General features: G+C 40.0%; 1 protein-coding gene across 4 annotated transcripts in view; it reads right to left on the bottom strand.

Moving 5' to 3' along the window:
• Positions 1 to 25,091, bottom strand: part of LOC126756393 (inositol-pentakisphosphate 2-kinase) — a 214,613-nt gene that overhangs the window by 161,329 nt on the left and 28,193 nt on the right. Inside the window, exon 1 of one of the 4 annotated variants that reach the window (XM_050469439.1) lies at positions 18,221 to 18,255. The exons of the other annotated variants lie outside the window; for them this stretch is intronic. The gene's annotated coding sequence lies outside the window, so the exon portion shown is untranslated. Of the gene's footprint in view, positions 1 to 18,220; positions 18,256 to 25,091 lie in introns of those variants that run through there. 4 annotated transcript variants of the gene reach the window in all.

Below are 25,091 nucleotides of genomic sequence, written 5' to 3'. Positions count from 1 at the left end.
CCACCATTGATACTCGGCGTTTAGGGTTACTTCCTAAACACTCCTAAGATGTGGCGGCGCGTTTATGGTTTTTGTGAGCGCTGCTAAACGCACGTTGCACTCATTGGTGAGACGCTGTTCAACTAATTTTGAGTGCGAAGTTTCGCTGAGTTATTTGTAATATTTTTTACATACCGGTTATTTGTAGAAGATTGACTTAATTCATAAGAAATCAAAGTAGCCAGATGAAACTTGATACAGACATTTCTGGGTACTTTGAAAAGCTTGGTATTGATATGCATGAAATTGTATCCTGCGCGCGGGTGTCGATTGGGCAATTGGGGTCGCGGCTTACAATGTAATGATCTCAAGCTGGCTCCTAGCAGAGTTATTACATTGTAGGCAGACGATCAATCAGACCCAGTCAAACCCTTATATTGGAGTGCTTTACATGCATCCTCAGAAGTAGGAGAATGGGTAATACAATGGCCATTGCTAATGAGTTACCTAGCGGTAGGTATAAAACGCTAGAGGTAGAGACCCCGGAATATATAACTCAGCATGGAGGACTAAAAAGGAACGAAGCGGATTCGAGTATCAGTCCAAAAGTCGGTGGGAGACGAAGCTGCTACCACTGGCGGGCATAGCGAATTTAGGAACTAGGTCGCCAGCGACCACATCTCCACTGTAACGGGAGCAGGTTGCGATGGTTGTAGTATTACTACCAAACCAGCTTTACAGCGCACAGGTGCCACTGTTCACTAAGACTCGGAATAAAAAAGCCCTCTAAGCCTTCGCTCTCCTGTGCAGGCGAGCGATGGTTCCAACTCGAACAGCAAGAGAAGTCCCCGGAAGAAGCCAAGCTAGGAGGGGTTGAAAGCAAAAGAGAGGTCCTAAAGGACGACTACCTCTCTTGGACCTAGGGACCGAACTCCATCTGGTATTCCAAAGAACCAAAACTGGTCAATGCGTGGATTATTGGCTTACCAGTTTAGCTTTACCTAATCTATTTGCTGTAGTCATCCGATATCGGGGGCTCCGACAAATGATCAGCATCTTGGTAAAAAAAAAAACGCGTGCATGTTTTCTGTTCGACATCTCGAAGACAGAGGGAGTAGTTTGCATACATACAGACGGACAGATGAACATGTCTAAATCGACTCAGCTCATCACATTGCGCGGAGACCCTACATCTATGTATATATAGGGTCTCCGAAGTTTCTTCTGAGAGTTAAAAACTAATCTGTTCGGGTTATAAAAATATAATGTAAATTTATGACGTGGAATACTAGTTAATTTGGCTCCAACATAGATACATAGCATACAGTACACACCCACGTACGCACTAAGTTAACTGAGTCAGCGACAAAGTAGTGGCATAACCAGCTGTTGCTGCAAATGTGTGTGTGGCGAAATAAAAATCAGTTGATACCATGAACGTACCCAAAACTACACTAACACACACACATATAAATACATGCATACACACACACTCATGTACGCATACACAAAGTCGAGAGTCACATGCTCTTTGGCAAGCGGATTAACAAGGACATTTGTGTAAAAATAAAAATTTATTACGCAAGAGCTGCAAATACGGCAAATGCTTGTGCTAAGCATCTTCAGAGCTCACTCATACACACAAACAAACAAGCGTAGTTGCAGCGAAAAAATATTGCGGATGTGCAAATGTATGTGTGAGCAAGTGTTGGTTTGGCTGTGCGAGATGTTACAGCTCATAGCCACCCGCACGCAATAATCGCATAATAATACAACAGTAACAACAACCATAACAATTGTCGTATCAATACTGAAATGATCGAAAAATGCGTAAAACGAATTTCTCCGAAAGAAATCGAAAGCAGGGCGAACGGCAGCTGTGACACACAGTGGCGTATGTGGCTGGCGTGCGGGTGGGGGGCGGAGGCAGTAGCGCCATTTAGCCGCAAAAGGATTATTTATTGGGCATCTTGCAAACGACCCAAATGGGGAAAGCCAAGGGAAGGATGGCGGCCACACAAGGATTATGCGCTTGCACTCTAGACTTTGCTACTTGCCACATGTGCATGTGCAAGTGTATGTGTATAGGTGTTTGTATGTTTGTTGGGGTAGCGCTTACCGAAATCCATTTGCAGCGTCATCATAAGCCTTATTGGTCATCCCTTGGCCCCCAAATGATGTTGTATAACTGCGTCCGTTTTGTCTTGCCAGCGCCATTGCGGCATAATCGTATGTAATAAGACGTATAAAATGAGCATATAATGGCCACATTGCGTGTGGATTGTTGCCACACACACCGTTACACAGAGGAGCCGACAAACGCCAACGTCTGCATAATACTACTAACCACCAGTAACAACTTACTGCTGTTATTTCGGTTTTCTAGTGAACTTGTGTGTGTTTGTGTGGCTGTGTGCCTACGTAGGGTTGTGTGTGTGTGTGTGGGAAGCAACAGTGGCAGCAGCAGTAAATAATGCAGTACGACAAGACGTTGCTGCACGGAGCAAGGGTATCACGGTGCCACATTTAGCTGCTAAAGCTGCCATACACATATGTACATACATGCACTGTCACATTTCCACACACACAAATACGTTTGTATCTATGCTTGAGCTGCTTAAAATTTGTTTATTGCACAATCAATGGCCCAAATATGTAGTATTTGTTTCGAAAGTATGAACTGTTCGGTGAATTGTGGTTATTATTGAGCAGTATTTTATTTCGCTCTCGCTCGGCACATACGAGGGTGTGTATATCTTAGCACACATACATATGCAACAGCCTTATAAATATGAGCACACATTATCCCATGTTATTTGGCCATTACTAAGCAAGTTTCTTACAGCGAAGGTGGACGAGAATTTATTTTCTTTCACCTTTTCCACCGTTAATTCCGTTTCTTTTTTGCATTTTTGCCAAGAGAATCTCGTTGCCTTGCTAAGTAAGATGGTCGCGGTTACTAATTCGCAAGGGCGTTCCTTTGCCCACATTGTGTGTGTGTGTGTAAGTTTCTGGTTGATTCACCTAATGGCTGATTGGCGTGATTTTGTGTCTAATCGGTGGAAATTAATTTTAATTAGGGTTCCACCACAATCGAAAATAATAAATTGTATTGCGAATCTTATATATTCGATATTTCGATAAAGAAAGGGGGCAAATTGCCTTTGCCTATTTACATTTTTTTAGACTCACTGTAAGCACGCCCTCTGTGCTCAGAGTATTATTCGATTAAATAAAATGGTAGGATAGGTTGAAATCATAGAGCATAGTCTACGAACACTCTAAATTTGTACCCTATATAAGGAATATTAAGTTTACTACCAAATTTTAATAATACAGAAGTTAACGGTGGAGACCCTAAAAAGTAAATATACAATCGCTAAGTGTAAAAAGCTGAGCCGATTTAGTCGTGTCCGTCTTCACGTTAAGAGACAAACAGACGTCTGTTTGTATATACGCGAACAAACCCTTCAGTTCTTTAGATATCGCTCTGAAATTTTTGATCAACTCTTATATTTGCCAAAATATACTCACGAAGTTCGGCATATGTTTTTCTTTAAAGCAGAGTTACAATCTGCCAAGAATTTGTTCAGATCGAGGCACTATAGTATACACTACTACTAGCATACTATCTTACCGATCAAAATTAAGGTTAGAACCTTTCATGACCATGACACCGGTGATGGATATTACATAAATTGTTTCTGAGAAGTTTTTTCTTCCAAACATATTTTTAAGGGGGTATTCTGGTCTAGAAATTTAAAAAAATCGATTTTTTTTATATTTTCAAAACTTAACTATTCAAGAATATGTGTACAAGAGGATTTTTCAAAATTCAAATTATTTTCGGAGATATAGGCATTTTTCTGACTCGGCATCCAAACTGGTTCGGCCGGAACGAATCGAACAAAAGACTTTATGCGAAACTTTAAACGCGTTTTTCTCAAAACTGACTTTTTCGGAACGATACCCACGATTTCTCAGGTTCTACTGGACCGATTAACTTGAAATTTTTACAGAGTCTTCTTTATAGGCTTGTCTATGGTTGGAACGAGCCCCATCCCCAAATTTTTATTTCTATTATTTTTAAAAAATTCGAAATAGTCAGAAAAATTGATCCAAAAAAACTTTTTTTTTTCAGGCAGTCACCATTTTGTGAAAAAATTGTTTTTCCACTTTTCCGTAGTTCCGGCCATTGCGACATTATTCTAGATTAATAATCTTTTTTTTTTTTGGTTTCAGATAACTAGAAGGGTTGAAAACATGGGTATGGTCACGTGGAAATTTTTAGAGACCCTCCACTTCGTCAGCTCATAATTTTTGAAATTTTTGAAATTTTTTACTTTTTATAGGTTTTAATTTTTTTCTGTACTCTTCTAAAATTAACAAATAACTCATAAAAAAATGGATACTAAAAATATTAATTGCCTTTTTTTACGACTTTTTAAAAATTACCTGAAGATCATACTTCTAGACCAGAGAACGCCCTTAATATTGATCTTTCTTCGTAAATTCTTCTGAATCTCAATTTCCAGTTTTGTTGCGTTTAGATATAAAAAGGTTCAGGTGTGGTTAGACCTCATTTATAAGATCTAAAAAAAACAGCACATGTGAACCGTAATGCGCTGAAGACACTGAATGCCGTCCCAACCGAGGCTTATAACAAGGTAACCGATAAATAACCGATAACTAGATAACCGTTACAACAATAACAATAGGCTTATAACAGGTGTACGTAAAATTGGATTAAGCATTGGTGTGTTTGTAGTAGCTCAAAAGTAGCCTATTTTGAAGGCGATAATAAAGATTTGTTCTAAAATACTGTAAATGCATTTTCTCCCATGTCAAATTTGAGCTAATGGTATATAGTTGTCTTCGTTGAAAAGTATGGGCATATATTTGTAAAAATGAGATCACGAAGGTATAGCAATCATTTAATAAAAAATCATACTAAATACCACCAAATATATTCTGGGGCCCGCCATTCCATTTTCGATCACAAAAAAACGTTTATCCTGTTTTCGTTTATTGTTTAAGCGAATGTCTTTTGCAGTGGTATTTTGCTATAAAAATGAGTCTACAAACTATCGCTGTTGTATCAACTGAACACAAGGGCACAATGCAGCTTTTGCTTCCAAGGCGCTAAGTCCTTATTGCATTACTTTCGTGCAATGATGCGCTTAATTCGCCGCGCATCATAAATCAAACGCTTCGATTTGTGGCCTTCAAGCTCACACTTGCTGATACACCCTTGCACCAAGCTGCTTAACACCTACCACAGAGTTCGCTGCCGCCATAATCGCCTGCAACACCCAACAGCTGCAGATAAAAATGAAAGCGAAGACAGAAATTTCAAAAGGAAAATGAAACAATAACGCGAAGGTCAATGTGAACTCTTTTTTTCAGCAGAAATATCGTTAACAGTAACACTTTGTGCTATTTTATTGGCGCTTTCGTTTGGTCTCCTTGAGCTCATGCCGGCAGAAGCAAAACAAAAGGTTTCACAATTATTTTCACGCTCCACTGATGGCGACTTTTTTGCGTCTCCCGATTATTTGCTGAACTCTGCTGAGGAGCGTGGTTTCATTGATACAAACTGCGATAAGGATTTGCTCAAATAAATTTCGTGCTTTACCGTTAAATCCCACAAAGACTACCTCCAGTCTTCTTGGTCGCTTTCTTACTTCGCCTGCACATCGCATTTCATTTGCTCGCTGAAATGAAAATCTCCAAGGTACACCGACAAAGCAAGCAAAGTAGCCAAATTTACCGTTGCATGTGCAGTTGCAGCTTAATTTCTATTCTTATTTCGTTGGTCTTTGTCGATGTTGCACGCACACATGCTGCCGCGCGCATGTGTGTTTGTGTATGTGTAGCGTTTGTGTGTTTTTGCGAAGAATGTTGTGTGTCTTATTTGGCGAAGGTTCTGCTAAATTGAGTTGCGTTTCGTTAGAATATAAATTTGCTGGCACATCAGCTCCTTTATTGCAACAGCAATGTTATGTTTAAACGCGCTGCACAGTGGGCTCAAGGCGAGCAGCAAACGAAAACAAATTAAACGGAATATGGGAATATTTGTTTTTATCTCATTTCGATGTAATATTAAAGGAGGAACCTAATTTTCAATTGAAAAAGGCACTTCAAAAAGATGGTTTAAGAAATGGTCTACATTGGTTTGACTGTTAGTGGCATCTGTGCCAAATGTCACATCAAAATAATCATTAGTGTTTAGTATACGCTTGTCTTTCTGGAGTACACGATGAGTGAAATTATTCAGGAAAGAAGTGCCATTAAATTTTGTGTGCGGAATTAAATTTATGATGTCGAAACATTCAGAATGTTGGAAAAGGCCTTCGGTGGTAATTGTTTCTCCCGAGTAAGTGTTTTTGATTAGTACAAATTATTTAAAGAGGGTCGAGAACGCGTTGACGACGAACCACGTCTATGATGCTTGAGGATTGACGATTAATAGTCAGAGATCTTACTGGCATCATTGTAATATCGGAAGGAACAGTGGAAGCCTGTTTGAAAGATCATTTGGGCCTACGAAAAGTGAAAGCACGATTGGTTTCAAAATTACTAATGTTTTTTTGGAGAAACAGCGTCGCGTTAACGTCTGTGAAACAATGTTTTCTGACCACTAGGATGTCATGAAATATATTATATCTGGCGGTGAGTCTTGGATCTTTGTTTACGACCTAGAAACAGATGATCAATCGGACGAATATCGTGGCGAAGCTGAGCCGAAGCCGAAGAAAGCTACGTCAGAGTAGGTCAAAAATCAAGGTATGTTGACAATTTTCTTCGATTAACGAGGTGTGGTATACTCCGAATTCATTTCGACCAGCCAAACTGTCAGCAAGGAATACTATTAGAGTGTCATGCGTCATTTGCGTGAAGCTATATGTAAAAAGAGGTCGAAACTATGGGCCGATTTGGGCTTGGTTTTGCACCACGATAATACACCGTCGCCTACTGCTTTGATTCTTTGTGAGTTTTTCGCCAAATTTTGAACTAATACTCGTATAGTGCGTAACCACCGTATTTGCCTGATTTAGCTTCGTATGACTTGTGGCTATTCAGAAAATTCAAACGACCATTTCGGGGAAACCCTTTTTTGTCTATTGAAGACATTAAACGTGAATCGCTACGCGCTTTGAATATTATTCCGGAAATTGACTTTAACAACTGTTTCAAGGATTGTAAAAAAGGTTGGCACAAGTGTATTGTAGTCAAGGGAGACTGCATAGATTTTAACGAATAAATTAAGAATTCTAAAATTATGAAGAAAGTCGCACTATTTTTTTGCACATTTGATTTGCTTAAAGGAAGCTTATTGAGTATCGCAAAAACTCCACTCCAGACGAACCGACAGCAAGTTATAAAAATACCGGAGGAGATGAATGACGATCTCCACAAATTGATTTTGGACAACTATAAAATGTGGCTAATCGAGACAACTATTATTCTGAAGATATTATAGAATTGTCATTCTGACACTGAAATGATGACTGTCGTGAATTCAATCTTATCTTCTGTGCTTTCCTTCCCGCAAAACGTTACTCGAACGCCTCGGCTCTCGTCCATTCGACAAGTTAGACGCATATTTTATTTTAATGATGAATATGTGCATCGGTGTCTGCGAATCGCTGCAACTTTACCATTATCAGGTACACCTAGTGAAAGATCGTTTTCGACTCTTTGCAGGCTGGAAACTTTCTTGCGGAATTGTAATAGAAACGCTCATGTTTCCAGTGAAAAAATTTTGAATTGGATACCGTTTTAGAAGCACTTTTTGAAGGTAAATACAACGAAACCCTTTAACGTGGCTTTTAGATTTTTTATTCTATTCTTAATGCTATGATATGTCTGGAACATAAGTCTCAAGGCAATCGCAATAAAATGTGGGAGATAGAGTCTTTGGAACAGCGACCCGTCAGACTAAACCGGTCGGCGACTTCAATCTTTGATCGTGTTTTTCTGAAACACCCTTTTCAAAGCTGGTAGTCACGATTCCTCAGAAACTAGTGAAGCGCTCTTACTGAAAATTTGCACGGTTCTTCTAAATATGACCTCATGATTGATCAAAGGATTTTTTTTCGATTACAACTAATTTTTTCAAGGCAATTTTTTTAGTTGCACATTAACAAAAATTCGTTTTATTTTTTTTTTAAATCCTTGGATTAATCACGGCTAATCTCATCCACTTATCTATGAAGTTTAAGCAGACGTTTTTGAATGTATGAATTTCTAAAAAAAAAATATATGAAAATTTGACAAAACATTACTCAAGCGTAGCGCCTTTATATGCTCCAAAGTTGTAATGAATTAACTCATTTACTACATAAAATAATTAATTATATAATCTTCACCCTTTAAGACTCTAATGCTGAGCAAGTTCCTTCATGCATATATACAAAGAATTAGAATATCTCTTTTAAAGTTTCAAACTTTATCTTGAGCGCGTCCACTGTTCTCAGCGCGCTTATGGGCGTCTCTATCTGTCTTCGTGTCTACCAACAAACTCGAAGGTTAACACACAGCAGTGAAGATTTATGTGGCTTCCGTTATGGCGAACCTTGAAAAGGCAGAATGCGTTGAATATAAAATATTGTGTGCTTAATATTTTCGCCATATGATATTCAATTGAATGCTGGGAAATTAACGGTATGCTTAATTAATTCTTTGCAACATTTTAACAGACAATTCTGTTAAAATTCAATTATTTTCCAAGTGCTTGGAAATAAAAGGCGCCTGCTTGTGTATAAAATAATATTATTTACTACGCTTCTCGCTTTCCAAATTACTCCAGCTGTTACCGCGGTATATGCAAAGACAATCAAGGTGGCAGCCGTGTAGTGAATGCCCGCATACATTTTGTGGAACGTCATTTATGTGGCAAGTGCCATTAAAAATTTCTTAATAGCGCATTTTTAGCGATTTCACATTCCAAATTTTTAACGACTAACAATTACAACTAATAATATTTATGTGTGTGTGGAGCCCAAAATGCGATATTCGGCTAAGCGTTGGAGGTCGCTTAATGGACCACACAATCGGCCTTAGTATGAAATGCGGCGAATTAACAACCACACAACAGTACAATCCATCTATGCGTGTGTGTGTGTTTGTGTGTAGTCACAACCATTAATCGTCAATAATTTGCAATTTAACGGTCAGTGCCAACATTATGTGGCATTACTGCACTTATTTATACGCCAGCGGCGCGCTTTCGACGTGAGAGGAGGTGTGGACTCTTCAGCGCCCGGTATGCGCCTGCATTCAGCAATATTTCCATAAATTCTTAGATGCTTTTTATGACTTTCGTGCGTCATTTGAGAATCAGCTCTGGGGTTGGCAACAAAGAAATTACACCGCCGGCCATTAAGTATTTAGTATAATGAGTGTTTTATGCCTACAGTTAATGTGCGTGCATGTGTGTGCGTGTGCGTGCGAATTACTTTTAGTGCCTTATAATGTTGCACGATTCGCGCGAAATCATTAAATTTCGGCAGCAGCAATAATTATCGCAGACAGCCGGCAAGTCGATATCGATACAGGCTCAAAATATTCAAAAGATGGCGGCACACACGTACACACTAGTAAATGAGAGTGGCCTTAGAGGACAAATAGCTGTAACTCCGGCAAAGAAGAGCGAAATGCTGGAGAGAATTCATAACTTTACTGATAATGACTGTCGCACTCGCAATATCGCAAACAAATTTGCATGCAAACACAGTTAGGGGAACGTGATGGTGTGTTTGGCTGTGCAACTCTTGTCTGTGTGTGTGTGAGTGGCAGGGAAGCCTTGCTGTGTTAAGCATGTGTGTGTGCGGAGTGTTTTTGCATTTTGCATTGGTATGCACGATGTTTTCGCTGCAATTCGTATTATTAATGTCGGTATTGTTATTGTTATTGTTGTTGTTGTTATGGCAGCTACTCTACGACTGTGATGCACGTAGTGGCAGAGTCAACGATTGGGTGACAGGACACGTCTGAGTGATTCTCAAATTGAAAGGCGTGCTCAAATCGAATGCAAATGCAAATAACTTACATCGGCAGCTCACAAACACTCACACATATACACACATCAACACAAATGCATCATTTACTTGAAACCATGTAGGAAAATTCTAAGATTTTGTTACTAGCGAGTGTTCTGATGCCAAAATGGTCTCTACAAATGGGCGCTTAAGGGCTAAACTGTTATTTTGAAAGCATTCTTTCCTTGCAAAGAAAGTCTTTGAAGACAGCTTCCACACTTAATTTCGCTTTATGCTTGATTTTCCATAAGACACAGCTTCAACTGCAAGCTGAAAGAGCAAATCACGATATTCAAGTGTCGAACTTTCTGCAAGGCTGCTCCCTACAAACGCACACACACATACAGGCAAGCATATGCAGTCTGTTAGTGGCACATATGTCATGCATACGTCTAATACTAGTGTGTGTGTGCGTATTTCCAAGTGCTAACACACACTTGTGCGGCAAGTGTACTCGAATGCTGCATGCTGTTTGACAAACGAAGTTGACTTGGCAGAGACGACGCTTCTAAATTTGATTAAATAAATGTTGTATTTGCTAATATCCGCCGGAAGGTGCTCAACAAATGGGAGGTGATATACAAAATTTATCTTTGCAAGCGAATTACTTCAAGTATAATTTAATTCTGCTCGTTGTCGGGCTCTGGCTGCTGCTGTCACACACACATACGCATATATTTAGCAAAACATACCTTTGTTCGTGTGTGTGTATGTGTGTGTGTGTGAACACCTGTACTTCTACTCCATTTGTATGTTTAGTCACGCTTTGGGTATTAATTCTGTGAGGAGTGTTTGAGTGGAAGTTTTGTGCTCACGTGACTCACGCACGGCTCAGTTACACGTGAGCACCGAAATGATTTGCAAGCATTGGAAAGTTTTTCCTCATTTGCATGTATGTATGTACATGCAAATAGTATAAGTACAACGTGACGTATGAGTTATCTGAGTTACTAGTGGTGTGGGAGTATAAACTTAAGTCAGCACATATGCTTGAGGCTAAGCGCTTGGGGCACATGTTTAAGATACAATCGTTTGTAAAAGAGAACCTTCTTAAATACAAATTAAAAAAAACAGATTATGAAGTATGACACTTAAGATTCTCCCATTCCATAACATCATAAGATTTGTAGTGAGCATCAGTAATAAAAAATAAGTCCCAAATCTGGTAATGTAAGACAACCTCGTCCATTAAGTCGATCCATTTCATATTCTTTTAAATAGGATGCTCGAAAGTAAATTTGGGTAGATTAGATGAAGCAACATGTGTATTTGGATACATAGTTTTCCAAGCAGTCTGGGCTTGGCATGGTTGAGATCCCCTTTACCCATAGCTGGTTCTTGCATCTACAACGTCTATAATTATATTCGTATCTGCTAAGAGATGGCGTAACTTGATTATTATTCCATCCTTTCAACATTTCCAACATTGTTTATAAAGTTACTTTCCTTCTGTGTCTTTTTCACTATAAGTCAATAATTGATGCCTAAACAACAATCTGTTTTTTTGATGGAAGTTTATGGAGAACGTGCGGAGACAAGCCGAGCAATACCAAGCAGCTAAAAAGGAGCTGAAGCATGCCATGCTAGCAAAAAGAAAAAATTGTAGGAATTACGCGAGCAAAAACTGTTGGGGACTTGAGTATAAAATAGTGATGAAGAAACTCGGTCTTCGAGCGAAGCCACCTGAATTAATTATTGCCAAAATGGATCACATTGTAAACGCACTCTTTTCCACACACGAAAAAAGGGTCAGTGATCCAGAACAGAGTTTAAGATTTCCGGGCGTGATCCCAGCAGATATTCTGAAAATAATCGGTTCAGAGCGTTCGGCAGTACTATTGAATATCTACAACGCCTGAATCGAAGCCGAAATGTACCCTGAACCCTTGTAAAAGCAACGGCTGGTGCTGATCAGTAAGGGACAAGAAGATCACCATCAGCATACCGTCCACTATGTATGCTTCACACAGCGGGAAACTCTATGAAAAGCTACTTAACAAAACAAACCTTAACAGCACGTCTTTAGACCCGGCAGATCAACTCTAGGAGCTATAAAATGCGTCATTGAAAGTGTAGAAGCCGTACAGCGTAAATAGCATAAGTACAAATTAAAGTGTTGTGACTTTAAATGTCTGAAACACCTTCAACAGCGCTAAATGGGTGAATATGACCGACGCTCTCAAAAAAAGCTTTAAAATCCCCGACTACCTCAGAGCTGTGGTGCGAAGCTATCGTAATAACAGAAAATTGCTGTACCAAAGTAGAAGACAAGCTGTAACTTCGCAGAAGTCGACTTTAATACAACCCAGCTGTTATCCGGTCACGGGTACTTCAAAAGTACCATCACAGAATGGGAAAAGTCGAAGAGGTGACTCATTCTTTGAATTCGTAGAAGACCTGGTTGACCCAATAAATGTAGATAATTTTATCAGCGTCATGCTGGAGAGTGAAGCAAACTGTAACCATGCATTTTATAACTACCATTTACTTCGGTCGATGCAGAGCGCCCTCTCTGGAAAAGCGGTCATCAGAACAGCGTAGCAAAGATTGCCTTGATAATCTTGGCCACCAAGTCGACGTAGTTCTTTTGATATAGAACCCGCAAACTGCCTGAAAGATGGGAAAATTTTAAAGCATCATACTGGAAATACTTGAAGAAAGATAGAAGTTTTTAAATAAATGTTCACGTTAATAAATTAATATCTAAACATCTTCTTACCTCTCAATGAGCTCATGAAGAAAACTTCGAGCATCTTCTTACGAAAAAAATTTAAATTGGTTCTCTGGCTGAGGGAGTCAACTCGATGATCTTCGAAGAATCGGGGCAAGTGGAAACTGCTTATTTTTAAAGATATCATAATAATATGGATTAAGGGAAGTTGGCTTTGTTAGTCTGCTGAAAAGTTTATCTCACACTTTTAGTAAAAAGAGTTGCCAAATTATAAATAACTGTGCAAAAAGCGTGTGCATCTTTACTTCATTTATTTGAAAGCTTTCTTCTTATAAGTTAATTAATAGAAAATATGCGGGTTCCGTTGAAATGTAAAAAGTAACAGAAGAAGAAAGAATCTGCACCATTTTCTCAATTAATTTCTTTCTTTAGTTTTATCTAATGAGTGCTCAGCTATTAGTGCGAAGGCATGCAGACGTTATAAATGATTAACAACGCACAAACCTCCAGGGGAGTGGCAGAAGAGCAAAAACGGCAAAGCGACGGCAATAAGAAACAGAAAAATTCAACACGAAAAACAAAGCCGGTTAAAGCAGAGCAATAAACAAAAACTTCAGTCTCAGCGGAAACCCCAGCAGAGTACGGAGTTAAGGCGCTTAAAAGTAGGCAACAAAAAGTGCGACTCCAGCTCTAGAGCGATGCTGCGGGGAGAATGCAGCTGAAGTACAATATAAGCTGCAACAAAAACGAACTAATTAATTTCAATTGTCAATTATGCTTATAAATGTGGCGAGCGCGCAGCAAACACTTAAGTACATTGCAACAAATACGGCAAAGAATAAACAAAAGCGAGTTGATAGTAAACAAGGAAAATCACTTCACCAAATGCCTTTGCAAGGCGCCCGAGGGAGAACGGCAAAAACAATGTGAGGGCAAATAAAAACTAAGACCTTCTTGCAGAGAAACTCCGTCACATACACACATGCATACATGCACACTTGCAGCTCGGGCATTCCGGCGTTCGGGTTTTGCGGTAAGGCGAGCAAAGCTGATTACACGCTAGCACACACCACGCGCTCATGCCTGCAGTTATGTGTGCGAGTGTGTAGTAGTTGTAGCTCCCAACGTTCAATACAAGCGTACACGTGCCGACGGTTAGTTGAGTTGGTTGCTCGGAAGAACAATGGAAATCTCGAGTTGCAATCGAACAGATACTCACACAATTTGCTAACAAATTAATGATTGTGCGTGGGACGATTGGGCCCGAACACTAACTGTGTCGTTAGCAGGGTTGCCAGAGTGTCTGAAAAACTCTGTATGAGCACGAAGAATGTGGGTAAAATACTTATTTCTATTATTACTAAAAGCTTATATGGTGGGCGGATGAGATTTTGGCCATCCTAAAACCCCTCTTTTGTCATTTGTCTCGTTTGGGTACCCGGCTATAGAGGAATCTCTGGCAACTGCAAAGCTGCATTGAAACTTGCGTGTGCTTAGCAGGTGATGGTCGAAGTCCTGCTTCTGTCCGACTTCAATATCCTTTTGGTCTAGAGTAGAAGGTAGGAGATCTACTGATCTACTTGTCCGTTTTGGCGCCACTTGTTAATCTTGCCACAATCGTAGGAGTTCCGGATATTATACAATAGGCTTTCTTGTGGAAAGGTTAACAATTTTGTCTTACTCAAGTTGTCATAGTTATAAGGATGAGGGTTTTATGATCAACAAGAGTTTTTGGTATCACAACAACGGACCGGCGTTATAAGCTGTCCAAGTGAGATCTCTGTTAGGATCGACTTCTTATCGTAACCCTGAACTACGCGGTTACTTCAAGTATACACCATAAACCGATGATATTTACGGTTCCAATAGTGGCTTTAATAACGGACAGATTCCCCCACCTAGCTGAAAGCATTAAGTGCTTGCGGGAAAATCTATACATGAAAAACGTTCTGTCGATTTGGTAACCCTAACTGCATTTACCTTCTATGGTCCTCCGTACAGTTTTCAACTCCATCGCCGTTGCATTATTTGAATTTGCTGTTAGCTGTCATGTTGAGTGTTTGTTGTATGTTTTAATTGTAATAACAACAACTAGAACTAAGTGCTACTTAACAAACACAAAAACAATAGTGACAACAACAACACAAAGCACTTCTGCAGCTGATCGAATCGTAAAGGCGATTCAAATCATTGCCTTAGCAGAGCGCCACACTCGCACTTCCGCTGCGGTCTGTGCAATGAAGGAGCGAAGTACAAGTAGAGACATAGTGAAAGGTGAAAAGAGCGAGAGAGATGGAAGTAGTTCACAGCAAGACAAACAGGCGAGCGAGCAGAATTAAAGTGCCTGATTTCGTTTGCTTGCTCCCCTGTCTGACTGCTTGTCTGGCTGTCTGCTCGGTCGGTCGGCGAGTTGGTTGCTTGGTTGCCGGGTCGGAATGCTGGTTGGTCGCTTCGAAATTGGCAGTGGAAATGTTGAAGTGTTTGGGGCAAAGGTTGACTTGATTAATTGTTCGCATGTTTGCGCTGTACACAATTGACTTTGGTTTTGAGCAGACAGCAATGAGCAATGGACAATGAGCAGTCAGCTGTAGTGAGCAGCGTGAAGCGAAGTGCGCAGCGGCCAAGTTTGCCAAAACTAGAGTTGCCGCCACCTGCTGCTTAGTCACGTCGAAAATCTCAGCCGCACACACAATGCGATTTCCACTTGGCTGCAGCTGCCCATCCACCTCGCCAAACTGCATCGAACACAGTCACCTTTGGCGTCCGAAGCGAATCAATGCCGGCGATTGCACGCGTCTGCGTTCGCATATAACGGCACCCGGAACAGACGATTGCTCATTCGGTTTGCAAAAGGCAAGGAAGCGAGCGAGCAACAGCAAATGCAAAGCAACAATTGCCGTTACCACTGCCGTTGCTTGTGTTTTTTTGGGTAGCAACAACATTTGCAGCATCTGGAGTATAAACGGCACACCGACGAAGATAAATTGAATTGAAATTAATGACAGACAGCGACAATGCCCCCATGCCTCGGGGTGAGCCGAAGGTAAGCGGGTGCTGCATCGTCTAATAATCCAGCTTTGTAGGCGACTGGCTGGAGTATTGAGGCTCACCGGCGCTGTTTGCTCAGCTCGGCTAAAGCTCGTTCACTGCTTAGCGCCGTCACTGATATTATCGGATTTGTAATGAAGTGCGCGACGGTGGAGTCGAGTTGAGTGCTCTAGTAGAGTAATTGAAATTACAATTACAGTTGACTTTGTTTGGTTTGCTAGTAGAGCTGTGTGGGACTAGCAGTGGAGTTTGAAAGGAAGAATTTGTTTAGAAATGTCGGTTATAAGGAGAGTTGTTAACAAAGATGTCTCAGAGATATAACGGTGGGCTGGGATTTTGAAAGTATAGGTCTTTTCATGAAGTATTTTTCAAAAGAGAAAGTATTGAATATAACGTAAGTTGCTCTTACCGCGTAAAGATGGCTGCATGGATGACTGAAATGGTTACAAGTGAGTTATTCAGAATATTGTCCATCATCAGTCACAACTTTTTAACATATGTCTGGCAGAGCTCTGATGTCATTACGGTGAAACTACTCATCTTGTGATGCTATTAAAGAACCAAGCCATTTTTCAATGTCGTCTTGTGAGTAGAGCTACTTAGGAGCCAGACCAACTGCATCGAACGGAACACATAAAAATTGTAATATATCGATCGATATCGGGGTGTAGTAGAACTTCCCATTTAAACTTTTCCAGGTATGTTTTAACGGGTTCGGCAACGTGAGGCCGAGTGTTGTCATACAGCAGACTCACTTTTTCTTGCCTTTCCTAATATGAATGTCCTAAATATAATGCGAAATTCCTAGTTTCTAAAACATTTCCAGTGTGGGTAGTCGCTTTGAAATGGCTTGGCGGGTGACTCCCAAAGTTAAAGCCAGGTCGTCTTGTGTATATTCGCACAACCAATAGTATATGACACATAAACAAAGTCTCTTATGCGGAAATGCAGTTTCTTTTTCATATGGTTAGGTTAAGTTTATGGAGGATGGAGTCATGTTTTATGATTACATATGACTCAAGCAGCTCACAACTTCCGGTCTTTGACCAAGTATTCTTTGTAGCCTTTAAAATCCGTTTGAAGGCGAGCTAAAGTTGGAAGGCGAAACATCCACTCCACAGGGTTGTGCGCTGGGTTTGGACCCGCCACGTAAAAAACAATACCAATTAAAAAGCATAAACAGCCTCGGATGAGAGACCCCTTTTTGAAGACGACCCGGTCCCTTGATTGGGCAGGTGCCGCTGCCCAGCTGGTTGATGTACCCGTGAGAATAAAGGCTGTCATCACCGCCGTCCAAGAAATGCAATGGATGGGACAAGGACTGAGGCGAATAGGTCCTTGTGGCATTTATTGCAGTGACCATATAAAGGAGCGCTACTTCGGTGTGGGATTTGTGGTGGGAGATAGACTCCGCCGCCAAGTACTGTGATTCACCCCGATGGATGAACGTCTACATCAAAGCGAAGTTCTTCAACATATCACTGATTTGATTTCTGACTGATATTGCCCACTCCCCGACGAAGAGAAGTACGATATGACCAAAGATGCTTTCTATGAGCGCTTGGAGTGCACTAATGAGAGTTCCCCCGCCGCGATATCAAAATCGTGCTTGGCGATGGATGGGATGGGCATGGAAGATATCTTTGGCACAACCAGCTCTGAAAGTATTCGACGCAATATCCGCCAGAAGGAGCGGAGAAAGAGGAAGACTTTCATTCCGTTGGAAAGGTCCGGTGAAGCAGGACCTGGGGCCCTATTCTGTATCTCAATTCGTGAATGTATTCTATTCGAAATTCGGGTCTATTTTATCATTACGCGAAAGTTGTACCACCCTGTGCCAGAATAAATACGTACAATTTTCGTTTTTGCTTTCTACAACTCAAAAGCTAACGAATATTTTATTCGAAAATTGGCTTGAAAATCCGAAAATCGAGTTATAGAAAATAAAAATTCCGAATTTGAGTAAATTTCCAATTCCAATTGGCGCCACCTTATGAAAAGAAGAAACGACTGGCGTGCTATTGTTAACTCGCCTATAACCGCGTAAGCGGTGTCTACACCAGTAAAGAAAAATAATAGATTAAGTTTTTCACGTTTTGGATGTATCAAAATCGGTCACCACTAACTGCTGGAGCCATTTATTAAAACAAACAGCATTTTCCATCCCTTTGCTGCTTGTGAAGCAATATTACTTGCATGCCTGGCTATTTGAAAACATCTTGCTTTCTCTATAATTCTCAAAGTGCTTTCAAACTGTTTAGAAAAAATTGGCTGACTTTGGTGGTGGGAAGTTTAGTTTACACTGAACAACCATTTCCAGACACATTGCCATCTTGTTATTATTTTGCTTAACCACAGAACTTTAGAAATTTAAGGCTTATATCTGCTTGTACGTGGTCCACACTTATCCTTGCTCCTTCACTCTAGCAGGTGTCCACGTCTCCCCCTTTAGTTTTGTTTTATTAGTTCGAGTACTTACCAACAAATATTTAGCCAATTACATGTATTTTATTGCTGCAAGTAAATAAATTCACAGCAATAAATTAGTTATAAAACTTGCAACATCTTGCACAGCCGTATTTTCACCTACCTCTGGACTCTCGAGACGCCCGCGAATATCTGAAATGTGCGCAAACCCAGTCAAAGTTCTGGAATAGCATTTATTTTAATTGTAATTATTTGATGCCAGCGAAAAGTTGCAGCAGAAATTTTCCCATGAAATTAACTGTTACTTTTCAATACAGTCAACTGTCGCGGCGCGCTACACTTCCCGAACGCAGCTTATTCTGCTGCCGTCCGGCCACCAACTGCAGGCGAACTTGCAGCATTCATCACCAACTGCAAGCAAGTACTGGGTAATGCGTGTGTAATTGGTTGCCGTGCCACGCCGAGTAGTTGCTGACTTCAGTTGTTGCAGCGCCGTTCTAATTGTTGCACGGCGCAAACGAAGAAATGCAAATTAGTTGCGACAAACTAACAACGACAACACGAGCCAGTGAATTTAATGAAATAAAACTGAGTATTGATGCTGTGCAGCCGAAGCAAGCGCCAGCGCCAACTCATAAAACGAAAAGTCGATTAAAGTAGTGGGGAAGGGCAAAGTTGCGAGTACGACTTCTGGCAAGTATTGGCAGGACCGTTGAGTTATATGCTTGTCATTGCTGTTTTTGTTGTTGTTGTAGCTTGAAGTGGAAGTTGAATATCGCATATATCTCAGCAAAGAAAAATATATCGAATTTCATGTCGAAAGTTTCGGATGTGCATAAATTTTGCATTAGACTAGTAGGGCGGTGCAGTGCGGATCACCCAGCAAACCGAAATGTTCAGCTTTTCTCTTTGTCACGAAGCTTGTAACATATAGTATACAAGGTTTGTCCGAAAAGTAATAGGACTGATTTTCTTCAGCCACTACTGTACTTCGGAGGATGCACGCACCGACTGGATTCGGTAGAGAGCGTTCCGTCAACGAGCAGCAAGTTTAACGTTGAAGTCAGAGATTCAAACATTTTCGCGCGTCATGTTTTTGTGAGACATCGCAAGCCGAAATGCAGGACAAAGCCCAGGCTCACGCGATTCTTCTGTGTGAACCTCGGTAAATCTGCCACAGAGACTTTTGATATGATCAAGCAGTTTACCCAGATGTTGCTTTAGCAAGAAGTGTTGTGTTTCTGTGGCACCAGGCCTTTTTGGGAGGCCTGGAAGAGGTTGCTGATGATTACTGGAAGAATGAGCAAATCCAAAGTGAAAACGATGTTCATTGTCTTTTTTGATATCAAAGCCATCGTTCACCACGGATTTGTTCTTCCTGGACAAACCGTCAACGTGGAAGTACTCAAGAGACTAAAAAAAAGGGTCAATCCGGTCCGACAAGACATCGCAACCGATTGGAAATTGCACCACAAAACGCCATGCATTTCGCTCAGACCGGCACAATTTTGAAGAAATATTTTAAAGAACTATGACGGCTCAAAAACAAAACCAAATGTTTGTTTTTTGAAATGACAGACTCTTGGATCTTTTCAGGTTGCTTTTTGTCAAATGTGTAAATTTTGCTTGTTTTCATATCCATTGAGCAGAAATGGGTCTAAATGCGAAGAACAAAACTTGGTTTTGAAAACGTCGGATCTTCTTGGAAACGTTTTTTTTGTTATAATTGTTCATATACATATGTACTACGATTATCATATAAACTGTCCATCAAAATGGAATATAAAAATCAATACTCTCAAACGCTCCCGTGAAGGGTAAGCTTCGGTGCAGCCGAGGTCAACGGTTTTTCTTGTTTTGTTTCTGGTTAAGCATCTGATTGATTTTGAGGTTTTGGAATTTATGAAAAGCGCCCAAAATCATTACTCTCCGTTATTTGTGGCAACATTGTGAGACAAGAAAGCATAAGGGCTCATACTGCACTCTTAAGGCAGTACAGACACTTCATGCTCACTGGGCACCATGCTCGGTGTGAAAATGTAGGCGTTGCAGGCATGCAAATATGTTGCACGAGGCCAAAGCAAAGAAACTATGCACAAATAAAATGCAAATAATTCGTAAATATATACACAATTGATGGGGAGTGCATGCATGTGTGAGTGCACACACATACGTGCGCAGGGAAGGGGCGACAGCCAAATTGGATATATACTTGCGCAATAATACGGGCAATACTCGCTCGAAGATGCCAGTGGGCGTAGCAAGTGCGCGCGCCTCAAAGGCTGCCTCGTGCAGCGGCTGAGGCAAGCCGTATGCAAATTTCTAGCACAAATTCCAACTTCTTCCGTCGCCTGGCAAAGTAAGACTTACAGCTATACCTGGCACACACATACACGCACGCACACTCGTAAAGAAATGGTAGAAATAAAAAAGCGAGAGAATCTCATTTTTGTCAGCACTATGAAATAGTCGTAAAGTTGGCTGGCTGGTAAGCATCCGCCTATATCTATATCATACCTAAGCGAGATGTATGCACACACATATATTAAAGAAGAAATATGCATATCAACTAGTGTGTGTGTGCGTCTGTGTCTTTCATTGACTTGAAAATCTATGTTATTCAAGAAATTTTCGAAAGCGACCGTGAGCGAGTAAGTGAAAAAGTACATAAAAGTGGAAAAATGCCACGGCACACGCACAACTGCACCATTATTACCAATACACATGCATATTTCATATCAAAGTGTTGGCACCTACAACTTGGCTTCACCATTTTTCTAGAATTTTTTTCGACTATTGCAAATATTTCCCTTTCTCAGCTGCTTAGTGAATTCCGCAGGGTAAATAAAATGACTGAAAAAGGTAAGCGCGCGCAGCAGCCGACGCTGGAGCCACAAAAGGCGGCCGAAAGTGGCAGCTTAGTGGGTAACTAAGTAAGTCACATTATGAATAGTTCGTGCAGAAGTACTAGCACTAGCTGAGTTGCTGTGCTAAATCTGCCATTGGCGGCACGAGTGAGTCATCTAGCGGCGCTGCTAGGTAAGCAAGGGGCGATCAGGTGTGGCGCAAGGCTTTTTTGGGCCGTGTGGGCACTGCAGCAGAGGTAAAATTTTTCTTTGTACATTTTACTCATTTTATTGTCGAATCGACGAGCGAAATACTTGATATCACGATATTTGCATAATAAAAACTCTCGCATACCTACTTAGCCGTACGACGATTACATAAATATGTAGCGGGACGTACATATGTACGTACCTAAGCGCAGTTATGAACGTAGTGAAATGCAAAATTCACGAGCTCCAGCGGCAGTTGCTCAAATAGAGTTAAGTGGGAAAAATTTGTTGCATAATATTTGGCGCATAAATTTGAATGTGCGCAAATAGGCGAAGAAACGAGGCATACAACTGCACAGGAATCATAACTTAGACCAAAATCTTTGAGTAAATTGCAAAATGTAAAAGTTTCAAGACTTTACAGTTGTCTGAGGGTAATGGTCCGTTAGTTGCTTGGCTCGGCTACATCTTCTAAGGTGATTTTATAAAACTCAAGGTATTATAATGTTGAATTTGGCAAGGGCAGTAGAACTTTAAATAATAAATACGCGTTTGTCCTTCTCAAAACCTACCTCACCTAACTCGAGAACTTCTCCACCGATTTGCTTGATATCAATAGGGAGTACCTTTCATAGGAGTAGAAAAGTTTTCCTTTATAACCCCGTAATTTTTTTCAGAAACTTTCTTTGGAAGCACTGCAATAACCCAGCATTTGTCAGATATTTCGGATTTTCCAAGTATTTGGATTTAAGGCTACGAAAGTAAGTGTTTCAGCTTGAGCATAAGAAATCTTGGTACAAATCACAAATGTTTTTGATGCGTTCCGATAGTTGCACGGGATCTTCAGTTAAAGAACAGTGAGAACACTTCATAAGGACTTCCTCCCAGCTTTTCAGAAATTTGCTGTTAAAAATGTTGTTAATTTTCACTTAATATTTCATGTCAACCAAGTGAGTGGGCAGACAAAAGACCAAAAACAAAAAAGGCATAAAAGTAAAATCACTTGCTAATATGACACTGATCACTACTTTATACACCACTTCAACTTCTGCACACAACAACTGAAGTATATACCAAATGTACCCAATCCCTACCAAAATTGTATGTCATATCTATTTTTCAATATTAAGACATTATGCACAAATCTACAAGTGTACTCTCAAGATGAGGGTCGAAGGTTGCGCGCCCTTTTTCGTTTGACACTAATAAAGGTTGAGTGCTGTTGCTATCCAAATGACTTCCACCGTTTCTACCCAAAGCGCACTGCACATAACGGCACAAGCATGAATGTGTCCACTTTTTGCTTAGACCTCTTGAGTTTGCTCTACATTATTCGTTGACGATTGGCTTTATCGATTTTGATTTGGCGCTGATTGTCGTCTATTTTGCCCACCTGCCCGCATTTTTGTGCCCGCTGCTGGCTTTTCGATATTCTGTGTTTTGTTCTTCCTCTTTGATCGTTGACTTTTGTCACTGTCGTCGTCCTGCCAACTATCTACTCGGCCGTACCTTGGGCATAGTAATGCGTTTATGATAATGTTATTTTTGTACCTTATTTTGGAAATGAAGCAATAGCAGCTGTCTATATTGTTATGAGCCCATCTGTTTGTGTGGAGGTATGCAGGAAGTGTCGGCTTTCATACGGAAAATGACAATTGTAAATTGGATTGTATTGTGCATTTGACCTTCCTTCAATGATACCTAATTTGGGTGTTAAAATCCGCTCGGCTAAATAACGCATCCTAATCTCATAAGAGAGAAGTGTTATTTTCAGCTGGTGAGTGTAGTGAAGCCTAACTGGTATATAAATAGTGCGTGTGGAAAGTTTTAAGTTGAACGCTCTGTAAGCAATGGAAAATTTCATTGAAAACAAGGACACGGAATTATGAAGCGTGCCAATTTGTCGGAAATGATTGTTTTACATTTTTTATTCCACAATAATTCTTTGCTCTGGCTTTGTTACTTTAAATTTCTTGACCTCATTGACTTCTCAAAATTTGACAGGTACAAAGTTACTAACGGCAAAAAAACAGGAGGAATACCGGAGGAGAATGCTGTTTTGGAATTTAAAGTCTTCGGTGAAGTGGCTTATCGAGAATAAAATTAGGCATAGAAGGTTAATTTTACAGTTCTAGCTAGTATGCCGCTCATTGACACCTAGGGAGACAAGCGATTGGACCAGCTGTCAAAGCCGTCTGTAGGTATACAAAAAACAGGAGAGAACCAAAAGCATCACAATGTGGCAGCAACGGTAGTAAATTTCACCCAAAGGACGGTGGACCCACAATCTAATCTCAACATCCATTCGTAGATAAATAGACAACATCTAGCCCAACATGAACATGGATGCTTTAGAAGCTATCTGTTCCGGTTCCATCACGACCTTAGTCCGTACTGTCTAACGTATACAGAGTGCATAGAATACTCTGAGTATTTTCAATTTATTGAACAAAATTGAAACGTTTTAAAATGGTAAAAAAGTTATAAGAAGAAAAAACTCTTTGGAAAAGTAGCTTTAAATCCCTTAGTTTGGTATTTGTGAAAATGCATATTTTGAAATACTAGCACATCAAAATGGCGCATCTAAAAGTAATTGGGCCCATGGTGGCAGCCTCCTACCTACCTTCCTTATATCACCAGAATGTAGAGATTTCAACGGAGAAGAGCCTATCGACCTTTAAAAAACTGAAATTTTAACGTCAGCTTTTTTTTTATTGAAAGTAATATGTTTTTTCGATATTAAGTCGAATTAATATAAAAAATTCTATGAGTTTGGGTTACCTGAAACTGCTAGGAAATACTTTCTTGATACAAGGAAAATAATAAGCCAACAATTTTGAGGTTATGTGAAAAAGTATCAACACAAAATTTGTAGATGCTTCACACCTACAACATTTCTATTCAACCTTTTTCCAACCATAAGTCCTAAGTGTTCAAAAATCGAGATAAATTTTTTTTTAGTTTTAAAAGCTCAACCGCCCTCCTGTCTTACACTTTCCGACTTAAGATGGCTCTTATATTATATATCATTTCTGTTTTATTCTCTTCCTGTTCCAATGAGTTTCATTCTTCTATTATTGCTTTTGATTTCGAATATGATTGACCCTACGTAGAGTTGTCTCCGGTTTATAAATTTTAATTGAAATTGTATCAAGTCAAAAAGATTTGTTATACCGGGATTTCTAATAGTTAATGATATGATTTCTAAGTGTCGTTTCGGTCATTTTTAATATGTCATGATCTGTAATTTTGTTTCTTTGTATTCAGTAATGTTTAAAATTTAAATGTGAAGATATACGCAAGAACAACTTTTACAACTTTTAAAAATTGTTAAATGTTATTGTCAAATAATCGCTCTCCAATTGCAATTTTTTGCGTGATTTTGCCACTTTAAAATCATAATAACCGCCCGCCTGTTCTCGCTTTTCGTCAAGTTGTTGAAAAGTTCGATCGTAAATTTTCTATACATAATGTTCAAGCGCCAATATGACAAAGAACCGCTCGCAGCAATGAAAATATGTCTGCCGTTCAGGCAAGTGTTGCAGAAGTTCTCAATTTATCGATTCCAAAACGTTCTCAAGAATTGAGGCTGCTTCAAACCACAACCTGGCGGATTTTGAGAAATGATTTGGGCTTGTATCCGTATACAATTTTCTCACTCAAGAACTGAAGTCATTGAACCGCTGTAAAGGTCGTAAATTTGTTTATTTTGTCGTAGAACTACTTGAAAACGATAAAAATTTAAATAATAATAATAATTATCTCCTATGAAGCTCACTTTTATCAAAGTATTGCGATAAATAAGCAAAATGATCGATTCTAATGCGAAGAAAACAACTATTACATTCACCGAAATTGACAATTTGG

The sequence above is a fragment of the Bactrocera neohumeralis genome, chromosome 4, assembly GCF_024586455.1.
Source record: "Bactrocera neohumeralis isolate Rockhampton chromosome 4, APGP_CSIRO_Bneo_wtdbg2-racon-allhic-juicebox.fasta_v2, whole genome shotgun sequence".
In the NCBI taxonomy this organism is placed as follows: Eukaryota; Metazoa; Arthropoda; class Insecta; order Diptera; family Tephritidae; genus Bactrocera; species Bactrocera neohumeralis.
The sequence above is the reverse complement of the archived record's forward strand: the minus strand, read 5'-3'. Positions and strand labels throughout refer to the sequence as shown.